This window comes from Anolis sagrei, chromosome 1, assembly GCF_037176765.1.
Source record: "Anolis sagrei isolate rAnoSag1 chromosome 1, rAnoSag1.mat, whole genome shotgun sequence".
Lineage (NCBI taxonomy): Eukaryota > Metazoa > Chordata > Lepidosauria > Squamata > Dactyloidae > Anolis > Anolis sagrei.
In genome coordinates this window covers 23,814,632-23,828,383 of record NC_090021.1, presented here as the reverse complement: position 1 = coordinate 23,828,383, position 13,752 = coordinate 23,814,632, and the positions used below count along the sequence as shown (strand labels likewise).

Genomic DNA, 13,752 nt, shown 5'->3' with positions numbered 1-13,752 from the left:
AGGACTGAAGACCGACAGGTCGCAGGTTTGAATCTGGGGAGAGGCGGATGAGCTCCCTCTATCAGCTCCAGCTCCTCATGCGGGGACATGAGAGAAGCTTCCCACAAGGATGATAAAACGTCAAATCATCCGGGCGTCCCCTGGGCAATGTCCTTGCAGACGGCCAATTCTTTCACACCAGAAGTGACTTGCAGGTTCTCAGGTCACTCGTGACAAGACAAAAAAACCCCAAAAAACCCTATGAATTACAAATCTCATCACCCAAACCAGAGCAGTGGTGATGATAGGGCTTGCAGTAGAGTTCACAACTCTCCTCTCCTTTCTTCTCCTCTCCAATTCCGTGGTGTTTTTTCCATGCAGTGGCTCTCGTATTGCACAGCAGCTCACCATATGCATCCCTGCTCTTTAACTGGTATACACAGAGTCTTTCTTGTGTCACAGCTATTTTTGGGATGATTATATGGCTGTTCTACACTTTACACTAACTACATATGGCAAACAGTCTCTGTGTAGCATTTGGAAGACCCGTATGAACCCAAAGGCGGGCTGAAGAGGGGTTGTCAAAACATAGATTGGCTTTGACTCCTCTTCTATGGTTTTTCCAGGCTGATCAAAGTTGTCACTTGCTAGGAATTCTGCAATAAAGTAAGGAGTTAAGCACTGGCAGAAACACACTGGAACATCTTGAGTTTGTTTGCTGCTAATCTGGAAATGCTGAGATTTTCCTAATTCCTAACAAATTTTGGTCCTCCCTCAACAACATATGTGGTAAAATGTTATGGACATGTGTGGAAAAGGAGTTTTTAAAGGCTTACTTTTTCCATAGTTAAGTCCATTGTTATCCTCCAAATTGTAATCTTATCATGTATACAAGCTGTTCCATATAAATAGACCCATGTATATTTTCAGTAGTTTCAGCTGAAACCCGTTAAGAGCAGATGTGCATATGGTTTCCTGGCAAGGATTCGCCTAAAATGTATTTTTCCGTGAGCAGCGTTCCCTCGTCCAACCCCATCCCCTTTCATTCTCTGTCATGGAAGGGAGACGAGGAAAGGCAGTCAAGAGAAAGAAAGGAAAAGGTTTCATTCATCGTTAAAGCCAATCTGAAAGAGGTTTTTTTTATTAATGCAGGCTTAGTTTATGGCATATGTTTACAGCCCTTTAAGAACTTGAAGTGCTGAACAAAAGAGATTTGCAAACACAAAGCGAGCTTTTTCTTCATCTCACTTAGGTGTAACAATCTTGAGTCTTGAGAGGCTAAAGTAGTGTTCAAGCAGGAAAATCAGTGATCAGATCTCTTCAAAGATAATAAATAATAATAATCTATATAAATAAACATGTAATGTTCGTTTGGGGGGTTAACAGAACTCAAAAACCACTAGAGGAATTGACACCAAATTTGGACACAAGACACCTAACAACCCAATGTATGTTCTTCACTTAAAAAAATGATTTTGTCATTTGGGAGTTGTAGTTGCTGGGATTTATAGTACACCTACAATCAAACAGCATTCTGAACTCAACCAATGATGGAATTGAACCAATTTTGAGATACAGGACTCCCATGACCAATAGAAAATACTAGAAGGGTTTGGTGGGCATTGACCTTGAGTTTGGGAGTTGTAGTTCACCTACATCCAGAGGGCACTTTGGACTCAAACAATGATGGATCTGGACCAAACTTGGCACGAATCCTCAATTTGTCCAAATGTGAATACTGGTGGAGTTTGGGGGAAATACTCTGACATTTGGGAGTTGTAGTTTCTGGGATTTATAGTTCACCAACAATCAAAGAGCATTCTGAACCCCACGAACGACAGAATTGGGGCAAACTTCCCACACAGAACCACCATACTTAAGACCATCCAGTCCAACTCCTTTCACCAGGGCAAGAAAATGTAACCAAAGCCCTCCTGCTGAAGAGCCATCCAGCCATAGATATAGATAGATATATATGATTCACACACAGAGATATAGTATCACAGATTTGGAAGGGACCCCTAAAGCAGGACAATTATATGTCACATGTTTCAGATTAGGCAAACCAGACAATCTCCACATCAACACTGACATAGAAACAACAAGGAATACTGTTTACCCACAAGCATAAAGGAATTACATATATTAGAAACCATTACTTTATCTTCCAGATCACCAGACTGGGCCACAGAAACCCGTGGCAGGGGATGGCTAGTAATATAATAACTTTATCTTTATACCCCACCACCATCTCCCCGAGGGGACTCGGGGTGGCTTACAAAAAGACAAGCCCAAAGATGACAAATAAAACAAACACGTTAACATAAAATCAACAGTAGCAATCAGAAGGCATGATCATCCAGTTTGCAAATGACACAAAATCTGGGGTATTGGAGGTATAGCCAATACTCCAGAAGACAGGAGCAGAATTCAAAATGATCTGAACAGATTAGAGAGATGAGCCAAAACTCACAATATGAAGTTCATCAGGGACAAATGCAAGATACTCTACTTAGGAAGAAAAAATGAAATGCAAAGATACAGAATTAGGAATGCCTGGCTCGACAGAAGTATGTGTGAAAAAGATCTTGGGAGTCCTTGTGGACAACAAGTTAAATATGAGCCAACAATTCCATGTGGTGGCAAAAAAAAAGGCCAATGGGATTTTGGCCTGCATCAATAGGAGTATAGTGTCAAGATCCAGGGAAGTCATGCTACTCCTGTATTCAGCCTTGATTAGACCACACCTGGAATACTGTATCCAATTCTGGGCACCACAATTGAAGGGAGATGTTGACAAACTGGAAGGGCAACCAAAATGATCAAGAGTCTGGAGAACAAGCCCTATGAGGAGTGGCTTAAAGCGCTAGGCATCTTTAGCCTTCAGAAGAGAAGGCTGAGAGGAAACATGATGAGGGCCACGTATAAATATGTGAGGGGAAGTCACAGGGGAGGGGGGAGGCATGTTTTCTGCTGCCCTGGAGACTAGGATGCGGAACAATGACTTCAAACTACAGGAAAGGAGATTCCACCTGAACATTAGGAAGAACTTCCTCACTGTGAGAGCTGTTCAGCAGTGGAACTCTCTGCCCTGGAGTGTGGTGGAGGCTCCTTCTGTGGAGCCTCCTCGCTCAGTGACAGAAACCCACTTGGTGACTTTGAGCAAGTCACCTTTTCACAGCCTTGGAGGAAGGCAATAACGAACCCCACCCCCTCTGAACAAATCCTGCCAGGAAACAGTTGCCTTAAGTCAAAAAAAGACATGGAGGCACACAAGAACCACTATCAGAGGGCATAATAGCATCAGGGGAGAAGCAATTAAATGTAAGCAGGGGAGTGCTAAACATCCTCTTCCCTTATTAATTTTTTGTTGAGCATTTTAAGTTCTTAAAGGATTGTAAATACATGCCATAAACTATGCTTTAAAACAGTTTATATTTGGTCTCTTGGTGAATACTGCCAATTTTCTGTTTTCTCTCCCCCCCCCCCCCCCACACACAAATACCGAAATAGGAGTAATAGGCAGCATGATGTTGGACGAGTAGGATAGTCTTCCAGGATCAGTATTCTTGTGGATCCGTAGGTGGCTGTGGATCCCTATTCTTGATCTGCATCTTCTCCCACAGTGAGGGCATTGGTTTCCAGGTGGAAGGTGGCCCAGGTCAGGATTGGCTTGATGTGCCTTCCTCCTGGCACGTTTCTCGCAGCTGACCTCCAAGGGCCAGGGCTTCCCAGTTCTCAGTGTCTATGCCAGAGATTTTAAGGTTGGTTTTGAGTCCATCTTTGAATCTCTTTGCCTGTCCACCAACATTCCATTTTCCATTCTTGAGTTCGGAGTAGAGCAACTGCTTTGGGAGACAGACAGTGGTCGGGCATCCAGACAACGTGGCCGGTTCAGCAGAGTTGATGGCAGAGGACCATCGCTTCAATGCTGGTGGTCTTTGCTTCTTCTAGCACGCTGATGTTTGTCCACTTGTCTTCCCAAGAGATTTGCAGGATTTTCCAGAGGCAGCGCTGATGGAATTGTTCCAGGAGTAGACAGTCCAGGTTTTGCAGGCATATAGCAGGGTTGGGAGGACAATAGCTTCCTCACTTGCTTTTTCGCCCCAAGTGGCATCCAGCAGCACTACTGCCATTTGTGGAGTGGACCAACAGTGGCCATTTTTAATATGGGCTAACCATATATAGGGAGCCCCCATTGGCACAGTGGGTTAAACCACTGAGCTGCTGAACTTGCTAACCAAAAGGTCGCAGTTTCGAATCTGGGGAGTTGTATGAGCTCCCGATGTTAACCCCAGCTTCTTCTAATCTAGCAGTTTGAAAACATGCAAATGTGAGTAGATGAATAGGTACCACTCCGGCAAGAAGGTAATAGTGCTTCATGCAGTCATGCTGGTCACTTGACCTTGGAGGTTTCTATGGACAATGCCGGCTCTTTGGCTTACAAATGGAGATGAGCATCACCCTCGAGACATGACTAGACTTAATGTCAAGGGGAAGCCTTTACCTTACCTTATCATATCCGTGTATTGAGAGCTGGGATTAGTTGCAATTTGCTCTTGAATGAACACTTTGTTGTGTGTTTAGGATTTGTTGTGAACAAGCTCTTAGTGAGCTGTAAACTGCATGATGTCATCGTCATACTCCAAAAATTTGGATTTGCTAGCAAGGTTTTCCTGCTGCTTTAATTATTGTTTATTCCTTTTCTGATTTTCAGCATTTTCCAGACGATGCACAGCCCGATTGCCTCTCCTTGCATCATGCAGCCTCAAAACCAACATGCTTTCGTCCAGACAAAGTGACTTCTTTCTCAATGCCTGGGAACAGCTCATATTTGAAAAAGGTACTTCCACATATCTAAAAATACCACTAAGTGTGTGAAGGTACATGTGAACACAGCAATGTTGGGAACATAACAGTTGTTTTTTTCTTGCTCAAATAACACAGATGGTGTGTCAATCAGCAACAGAAAAGGGGGCCTAATTTCTCTGGAGGAAACGGCCAATCTTGTTACTAATGGTACAATTTCAGTGGTGTGCTAATATAATAGAATGAGGTCACCCCATGCATTATCTCAGCTATGTCCTTGACTAGTGAGTACTCAGGGATATTGCGTCAGCTTGCGTTAAAGTCTGGGAGCATGAGCTCTATTTTGGAAAGTTGCAGAAATTACATGCCATGATTCAGATGACAGTAGCTTGCTTTTTATTTTTATTTTCACACTCTCTCTTGCATGCAGATATTTATTTGTCCTGCTGATGCAAAATGGAAATATGCAATAGATACAATCTCAATAGTCTTCAGTGAGCCCCCAGTGACACTGGGTTAAAGCGCTGAGCTGCTGAACTTGATGACCAAAAGGTTGCAGGTCCAAATCCGGGGAGCGGGGTGAGCTCCCGCTGTCAGCCCCAGCTTCTGCCAACTTAGCAGTTCAAAAACATGCAAATGTGAGTAGATCAATAGCGGGAAGGTAATGGCACTCCATTCAGTCATGCTGGCTACATGACCTTGGAGGTGTCTATGGACAATGCCAGCTCTTCGGCTTAGAAATTGAGATGAGCACCAACCTCCAGAGTCGGACACGACTGGACTTAATGTCAGGGGAAAACCTTTACCTTTACCTATGATAGTGTCCATGATGTCATTTGAAAATAATTAGTTGAGCTTAATTAGTTACACCTAACTAATTTAAACTATTAGTTTAAAAGTCGTAATTGAATTGGTTAAAATCATCAGTATTCAAGGACTGAATAATGACTAGGAGTTCATGTTACTCATTATTTTCTGTGTTTCACTTTTAATTGGGGGTGTTGTGGGGCATTTGGGACCCTTTTAATCAATTATAATAGATTTTTTAAAAATTTAAATGATCACAATGTGTTATTCATGATCAGTGTAAAAGATTTATTTTGTCAGCTACATCAAAGTGATAAACTAATGAACTAATACCCAGATTTCCATACTGGCGGCAAATTATCGTCCACATCAATATTTTCAAGCCTTCATACAATATGAGCAAAGGTCAGAAAGTGTTGTTTAGCTGAGAGGGAGCAACTAAAGGCATGCACCTGTCTTGAGGATAGTTCAGAAAAGCTGTTTCAAGGTTGTTCTCTCAGCATTGTTGTGAATCAACTATCCCCATGTTTGTAAATAAGGACTTTGAGATGTTATGATCGTGGTTATGTGATATGGATTAGTTCACTTAGCACGTTTTAATTGTTGGAAATAACAAGCTTCCAAGCTTCCACTAACTGTTTGTAAATGTGTATAATTGTTAACCCATATTGTATGCATATTTTGGTTTGCCAGTTTGACTGCATCTCTTTGGTATGGGATGGGCTTCAGACACAGGACTCCGTTTTGGATTCGGTTTTTGCATCAGACCTCAGTGGAGGTGGATGCATGTTGCTGTTGGGACTTCAGTAGAGAAGTATGACTTATAGACTTCAGTGAGTACTTAAAGACATTGGACTATGGACTACTATGCTGAACATATGCAAGAAGTTTGTTAGTAAACCTGAGATGTTATTTTTAAAGAAGACTACCGTATATACTTGAGTATAAGCCGACCCAAATATAAGCCAAGGCACTTAATTTTACCACAAAAAACTGGGGAAATGGATTGACTCGAGTATAAACCAAGGGTAGGAAATGCAGCCACTGCTAGTCAATTTCAAAATAAATAATAATAATAATAATAATAATAATAATAATAACAGCAACAACAATAAGTGTAGACTCTGCAGGAAGCAGATGAAACAAGAGATATCATCCTCAGCTGCTGCAAGAAGATTGCACAGAGGCATAACACTGTTGCTCAGATGATTCATTGGAATTTGTGCCACAAATACCATCTGCCTGCAACAAAGAACTGGTGGGATCACAAGCCTGAAAAAGTTATAGATAATGAACACGTCAAACTACTCTGGGACTTCCGAATTCAGACTGACTGAGTTTTGGAGCACAATACTCCTGACCTCAAAATCGTGTTAAAAAACCAAGTATGGATCGTCGATGTTGCAATCCCAGGTGATACCAAGATTGAAGAGAAACAACTGGAAAAGCTGACACGATATGAGGATTTAAAAATCGAACTGCAAAGACTGTGGCACAAGCCAGTAAAGGTGGTCCCAGTGGTGATCGGCACACTGGGTGCAGTGCCTAAAGACCTTGGCCTGCACTTAAACACAATCAGCGCTGACGAAAGTACCATCTGTCAGCTGCAAAAGGTCACGTTACTAGGATCTGCACGCATTATTCACCAATACATCACATTGCCCTAGACATTTGGGAAGTGTCCAATGTGTGATCCAATACAACAGCCAGCATAGTTATCTTGTTTGCTGTGTACTAATTTTGTTGTATTTCAAATAAAAATAATAATAATTATTATTTATTTATAACCCCCACCCCCCACCCCCAATCTCCCTGAGGGGACTCAGCAGTTTCCAACAAAACAATCACAATGGCAAACATTCAGTGTCAAAATAAGAAATTATAAAGCAAACAATGAGTAGAATCATAGAATCATAGAATCAAAGAGTTGGAAGATACCTCATGGGCCATCCAGTCCAACCCCCTGCCAAGAAGCAGGAATATTGCATTCAAATCACCCCTGACAGATGGCCATCCAGCCTCTGCTTAAAAGCTTCCAAAGAAGGAGCCTCCACCACACTCCGGGGCAGAGAGTTCCACTCCTGAACAGCTCTCACAGACTTAACAGACTTAATAAAATTATAAAATAACAACTTAAATAAACAGACATGATACATCACAAACATTCACAACATGACAAGTTTTTAAAAATCTTTAAAAAATCACACTAAAAGTATTAATGTGATGCAACTTCCTACGAGTGAAGATGAGTGTCCAACAAACAGATGAGGCATGCATAAAGATGTATTAATCTTCCTCCTCACTGGAAGCTAGAGTATCTAGGTGGGTTTTTTTAAAACTTTTTAAAGGAGAGGAGGGAAGGTGCCATTTCTAGTTCTATAGGGAGGGAGTTCCAGAGGTGGGGAGAAATCATCAAGAAGGCCCCCTCTCTTGTTCCCACCAACCGCGCATGAGATGGGGGTGGGAACAAGAGCAGGGCCTCCTCCACAGATCATGGAGCCTTTCCCTATCCCAGCTAGAATCCCCAAAATGCCTTTTTTCCTACAGGATACATTGAAATTAGAAAGATAGGGTCAGATTCTAGAAAAGATGAAATCACTCAGCTTTTTTTATGATAACATCTTTTTCTTCCCCTTACCACATACCCAGCCTACACTCTTTTTAGATCTTGAAGTGTAAAGGACTTTTGCAAAGCTCAGAGTAAAAGATTAAGCAAAAAAATTGAAAAGAAAAACCTCAATGTGCTGTGTTTTGACTGCTATGTTATTCGACTCCAAAGTACCCTATCTTTTAAGAAAATAGTGATTTGTGGATTTATAGACGCTGTTGTCAGTTGGTTAGTTTTTATGATAGATAAGTTGCTCATATAAATTGTGATATTATTTCATTGCACAACTGTAATGGATTAAATAGCAGAGACAGAAGCAATGTGGGATTGGATTTCTCTAAGGGTCACCCAGACACAAATTTCCATTTAATTACTGAGCTTCCTGGGAATACCTTTGTCCAAATCTGTACCATTTCAGTTATGTCAAGAATAAATAAGATAAACCATCTCTCTATAAATTTTTTGTTACTAGTTTTTAACCCAGTGATAAATTTATACAAGACAAAGGTAAAAGTTTCCCCTTGACATTAAGTCTAGTTGTGTCCAACTCTGGGGGCTGGTGCTCATCTCCATGTCTAAGCCAAAGAGCCGGCGTTGTCCATAGACACCTCCAAGGTCATGTGGCCGGCATGACTGCATGGAGTGCCATTGCCTTCCCGCAGAAGTGTTACCTATTGATCTATTCACAGTTGCATTTTAGTTACTTGTAAAAATTACGCTCCTGAGGGTGTAGTTAAATTACACCTCAAAAATAATATGAAGTGTAAGAATAAAACAAATTTGTAAGAAGTGACATTTTAGTTACTTGTAAAAAGTTACGCTCCTGAGGGTACAGATAAATTACATCTCGAAAGTAACATGAAGAGTAACAATATAACAAATGTGTAAGAAGTGACATTTTAGTTACTTGTAAAAGTTACGCTCCTAAGGGTGTAGTTAAATTACATCTCAAAAATAACATGAAGAGTACCAATAAAATAAATTTGTAGGAAGTGACATTTTAGTTACTTGTAAAAGTTACGCTCCTAAGGGTGTAGTTAAATTACATCTCAAAAGTAACATGAAGAGTAACAATATAATAAAATTGTAAGAAGTGACATTTTGGTAACTTGTAAAAGTTATTTTTAAATGACACTTTACTAATCTTTTGGCAAGATGATGATTACGGTAATATTATTATTAATACTATAGAACATATTTTCCTTTCAATAAAACTAATAGAAAATATGAACCAATGGAAGAAAACACTGGGATAGGGTCAAACTAGGATTGCTGTAAGTCCCAAATCAAGGCACATGGCAACAACAATTCAGTCAACAAAAGTGCAGTGAATTCTTTGAGAGACATTACGAATAGTAATGGAAGCGACTGAGTTCAGAAAAAGTTAGTTTCCTAACTGCGTTGAAGCATGACCATTCCATGCTACATATATAGACCTCTGGAGTCTGTTTCCAGCTGTGCCTCCTCTTTTTCACCTGCTATGTGGAGGCAGTCTCCTGGAAGTAGCCGGGCATGGTTCCTTTCAGGAGTTTTCCTGGCCCTAGTCCCACTTTGGCCTTGCTAAAGAAAATGCAGAAGCAGGCACACATGGCCCACAAACACCTGCAGAAAACTGCTGGGAATGGCTGCTGCTCCTCCTGCCTTTGCAAACTAAACGCTAGGCACACGCTTATTTATCCTACTTCCATTTTATTTCTTTAGCTGACAAAACCCCTCGTTATCCTTTGAAGAAGAAGGTAATGATAAATTTATAACAGCAGTACAGGAAAGCAAGGAAGTTTTAAATCATATGGAACAGAACAGCATTTTTGCTTTAAAAAAATAGCTGTACAATAAAGTTGTACAGTGTTACATTCTTAAAAACTCAAGTATACGTCCTGATTGGCTCAAAGTATCTTATTTCCAGGAAGTTATTCATAGGGTTGTAGTATTACTGTGTAAGCCTAAATCTAATTAATCAAAAATGCTTTGATTTCACTGGGACTTGCTTCCATGCAAATTTTATATAGGATAGTGTTTGAAAAAAGTAACTTTTCCAAACTCTAAGTAGGAGCTGTGATGGCCAGAGGACTCCCTGAGTTGCTTCATAAATAGGTGGTATTTCCAAACTCTGGTGTAAGATAACTGTTAGTCCACCGTTTCTCATCCTAGGGGTTGAGACTCCTGAGGGGAGTGTCAGAGGGGTTGCTAAACACCATCAGAAAACACAGTATTTGTTATTGGTCATGGGGATTCTGTGTGGGAAGTTTGGCCCAATTCTATCGTTGCTGGGGTTCAGAATACTCTTTGGTTGTAGGTAAACTATAAATCCCTGCAACTACAACTCCCAAATGTCAAGGCCTATCTCCCCCCCCCCCCAAACTCCACTATTGGGCATATTGAGTATTCATGCCAAGTTTGGTCCAGATCTATCATTATTTGAGTCCACAGTGCTCTCTGGATGTAGGTGAACTACAACTCCAAAACTCAAGGTCAATGCTCACCAGACTCTTCCAGTATTTTCTGTTGGTCATGGGAGTTCTGTGTGCCTAGTTTGGTTCAATCCCATTGTTGGTGGGGTTCAGAATGCTCTTTGATTGTAGGTGAACTATAAATCTCAGCAACTACAACTCCAAAATGGCAAAATCAATCCCGCCCCCCCCCCCCCAACACCACCAGTATTCAAATTTGGGCATATTGGGTATTTGTGCCAAATTGGTCCAGTGAATGAAAGTACATCCTGCATATCAGATATTTACATTACGATTCATAACAGTAGCAAAATTACAGTTATGAAGTAGCAATGAAAATAATTTTATGGCTGGGTGTCAACACAACATGAGAAACTGTATTAAGGGCCTTACAACTCCAGGGATTCTTGGTTGACAGTGATTTTCTAGATCCAGCGCAGTCTGGCTTTAGTCTGGGACACGGAACTGAAACAGCCTTGGTCACCTTCGTTGATGATCTCCGCAAGGAACAGGACACAGTGCTCTCTGGATGTAGGTGTGTCCCTGTTGGTTCTCCTGAACCTCTCAGTGGCCTTCAATACCATAGACCACGGTATCCTTTTAGGACACCTCACAGAGATGGGGCTTGGAGGTCCTGTACTAGAATCCAACCTGGGAGAGGGGGCGTTCCCAGAAGGTGTTGCTGGGGGACACCTCCATGGAGCCTCAACCATTGACTTGTGGGGTTTTGCAGGGATCAGTACTGTCCCCCATGTTGTTTAACATTTACATGAAGCTGCTGGGAGAGATCATCCGGAGTTTTGGGGTTGGATGCTGTAGAGAAATGTTTATTATAAAGTGTTTATTATACTGTGTTTAAACTGAATTTATGTTTTACATTGGTTGTCATGGCCTAGCTGTGAGAAATAGGTTGCCATGGTGACAAGGCAGAAGAGGAGGTGGGCGGAGCTTAAGGAGAAAAAGGTTTGAAAGTGACAGTTAATTTTCAGTCAGGAGGATGAGACCCTGAGAGGAGGAGCAGAGTCAGATAGGACTCTGGAAAAGTAGTTTAGTCAGGAGGAAGAGACCCTGAGAAGAGGGCAGAGTCAGTTAGGGCTCTGTGGTGTGAAGCAGTGTAAATTCAGTTAGTTCTTAGTATTTGTGAATATTTCTTCAGCAAGGGAGCTGAAGGTGAAACCTCGTTAGATTGCTTGATTGAAAAAGAATCTAACAGAGGGGGTTTTAGGATCGCCAGTAGTGGAAGACTGGGGATCAGTGGTTTGATCCGGTATAGGACAAACAGTGTGAATATTCACAACAAGGAACACTGAAATATTAAAGCACTTCACTGTAGAAGGAGTTTATAAGATTGTAACATCTAAAGCCTGAATGTATCTCAACCAAGCCATATTGTAACCATCAAGCATATGCCAAGCTCAACATCTCAATATTGCAACAATACGCTCTGCTTAACAATAAACTTGTTCTCTTTGTATTTTAAACCTGCCTCCTCCATTGATTTTACTTCGGTGCATTCCACTCTACCAAAGTTACCTCACAACGCAAATAGGGATAAACAGAGACTTTAAGACCAGCGTCTCTAAACATATTGGTGGCAGTTTAATTTAATAGCAGTCTAGGAACTTTCTTACATTTTTGGTAATCCCATTTGGTGGGATTAACGCACGACTTTACTTTTTATTGGTGGCATTGATACGTCTTTACAGATGCCATTTGTACGCAGATGATATTCAGCTCTATTACTCCTTTTCACCTGCTACTAAGGAGGCTGTTCATGTCCTGAACCAGTGCTTGGCAGCTGTGATCATCTGGACGAGGGCTAACAAATTGCAACTGAATCCAGACAAGACAGAGGGACTTCTGGTCAGTCATAAGGCCGAACAGGGCATAGAGTTACAGCCTGTGTTTAGCGGGGTTACACTCCCCCTGAAGACACAGGTTCGCAGCTTGGGAGTGATCCTAATAGTTGAGCCTGGAACCCCAGGTCTCTGCAGTGGCCAGGGGAGCTTTTGCACAGTTAAAACTTGTGCGCCAGCTGCGCCCGTATCTTGGGAAGTCTGACTTGGACACAGTAGTGCATGCTCTAGTTACATCCCAAGTAGATTACTGTAACTCACTTTACTTGGGGTTGCCTCTGAAGACTGCTCGGAAGCTTCAACTAGTCCAATGGATGGCAGCCAGGTTTCTCATCGGTACGGGATACAGGGAGCATACAACCCCCCTGTTACTCCAGTGGCTGCCAGACTGCTTCCAAGCACAATTCAAAGTGCTGGCTTTAGTCTATAAAGCCCTAAATGGTTCTTGTCCAGTTTATCTGTCTGAACGTATCTCCATCTATGAACCATCTAGTAGGTTAAGATCATCCAGGGAGGCCCTGCTCTCGGTCCCACCACCTTCACAAGCACGACTGGTGGGGATGAGAGACAGGGCCTTCTCAGTGGTGGCCCCTTGGCTATGGAACACCCTCTCCAATGAAGTCAGGTCTGCCCCCTCCCTCCTATCCTACACAAAACTTGGCTGTAGCATCAAACATTTGAGCAATAGAGGCAGCAACTAGAATGTGTGCGATTTTAAGTGACCAGCAATGGATTGACCTTGGACTATGATTTTGAACTGGCGGTACTTTTAAATGGATAATTGTTTTAATTGACATTTTGAGTGGCATTTTATCTTATAATTTTGTATTTGGCATCTAATGGTTACCTGTTGTGAAGCTGCCCTGAGTCCCGCTCTGGGGGTGAGAAGGACGGAGTAGAAATGTCCGAAGTAAACACATAAATAGATAAATAAGGGGTTGCAACATTAGGAAGGTTGAGAAACACTGTCCTGGAAAGAGACTCAGAAAACACAGGCTGCACTCCTCTGCCATCGTTACCAATATTGCAATTAAGAAAATATTAGTAAATAAGCATTCCTTATAGAAGTAGGTATAGTTAGGAGGGTGTTTTGGAACAATCCACCGTGCAGATGCAAAATGCACCTGTAGCACAGTAGCAATATCATGTTACGCATGCAGAAGTTGATCTTCAGATAAAGCCATATTGTGAATGCAGTGGGAGTAACATGAGTGTGAACTCACATGCACACATGGTGTGATTG

The 13,752-nt window shown here is 41.7% G+C and overlaps 1 long non-coding RNA gene across 3 annotated transcripts in view; it reads left to right on the top strand.

The window, feature by feature from the left end:
• Window positions 1-13,752, top strand: part of LOC137096008 (uncharacterized) — a 259,018-nt gene that overhangs the window by 126,111 nt on the left and 119,155 nt on the right. For 2 of the 3 annotated variants that reach the window (XR_010909124.1, XR_010909125.1), the window contains exon 3: window positions 4,697-4,822. This is a non-coding gene — a long non-coding RNA (uncharacterized lncRNA). The remainder of the gene's footprint in view (window positions 1-4,696; window positions 4,823-13,752) is intronic. The other variant, XR_010909126.1, reaches the window with a different exon arrangement.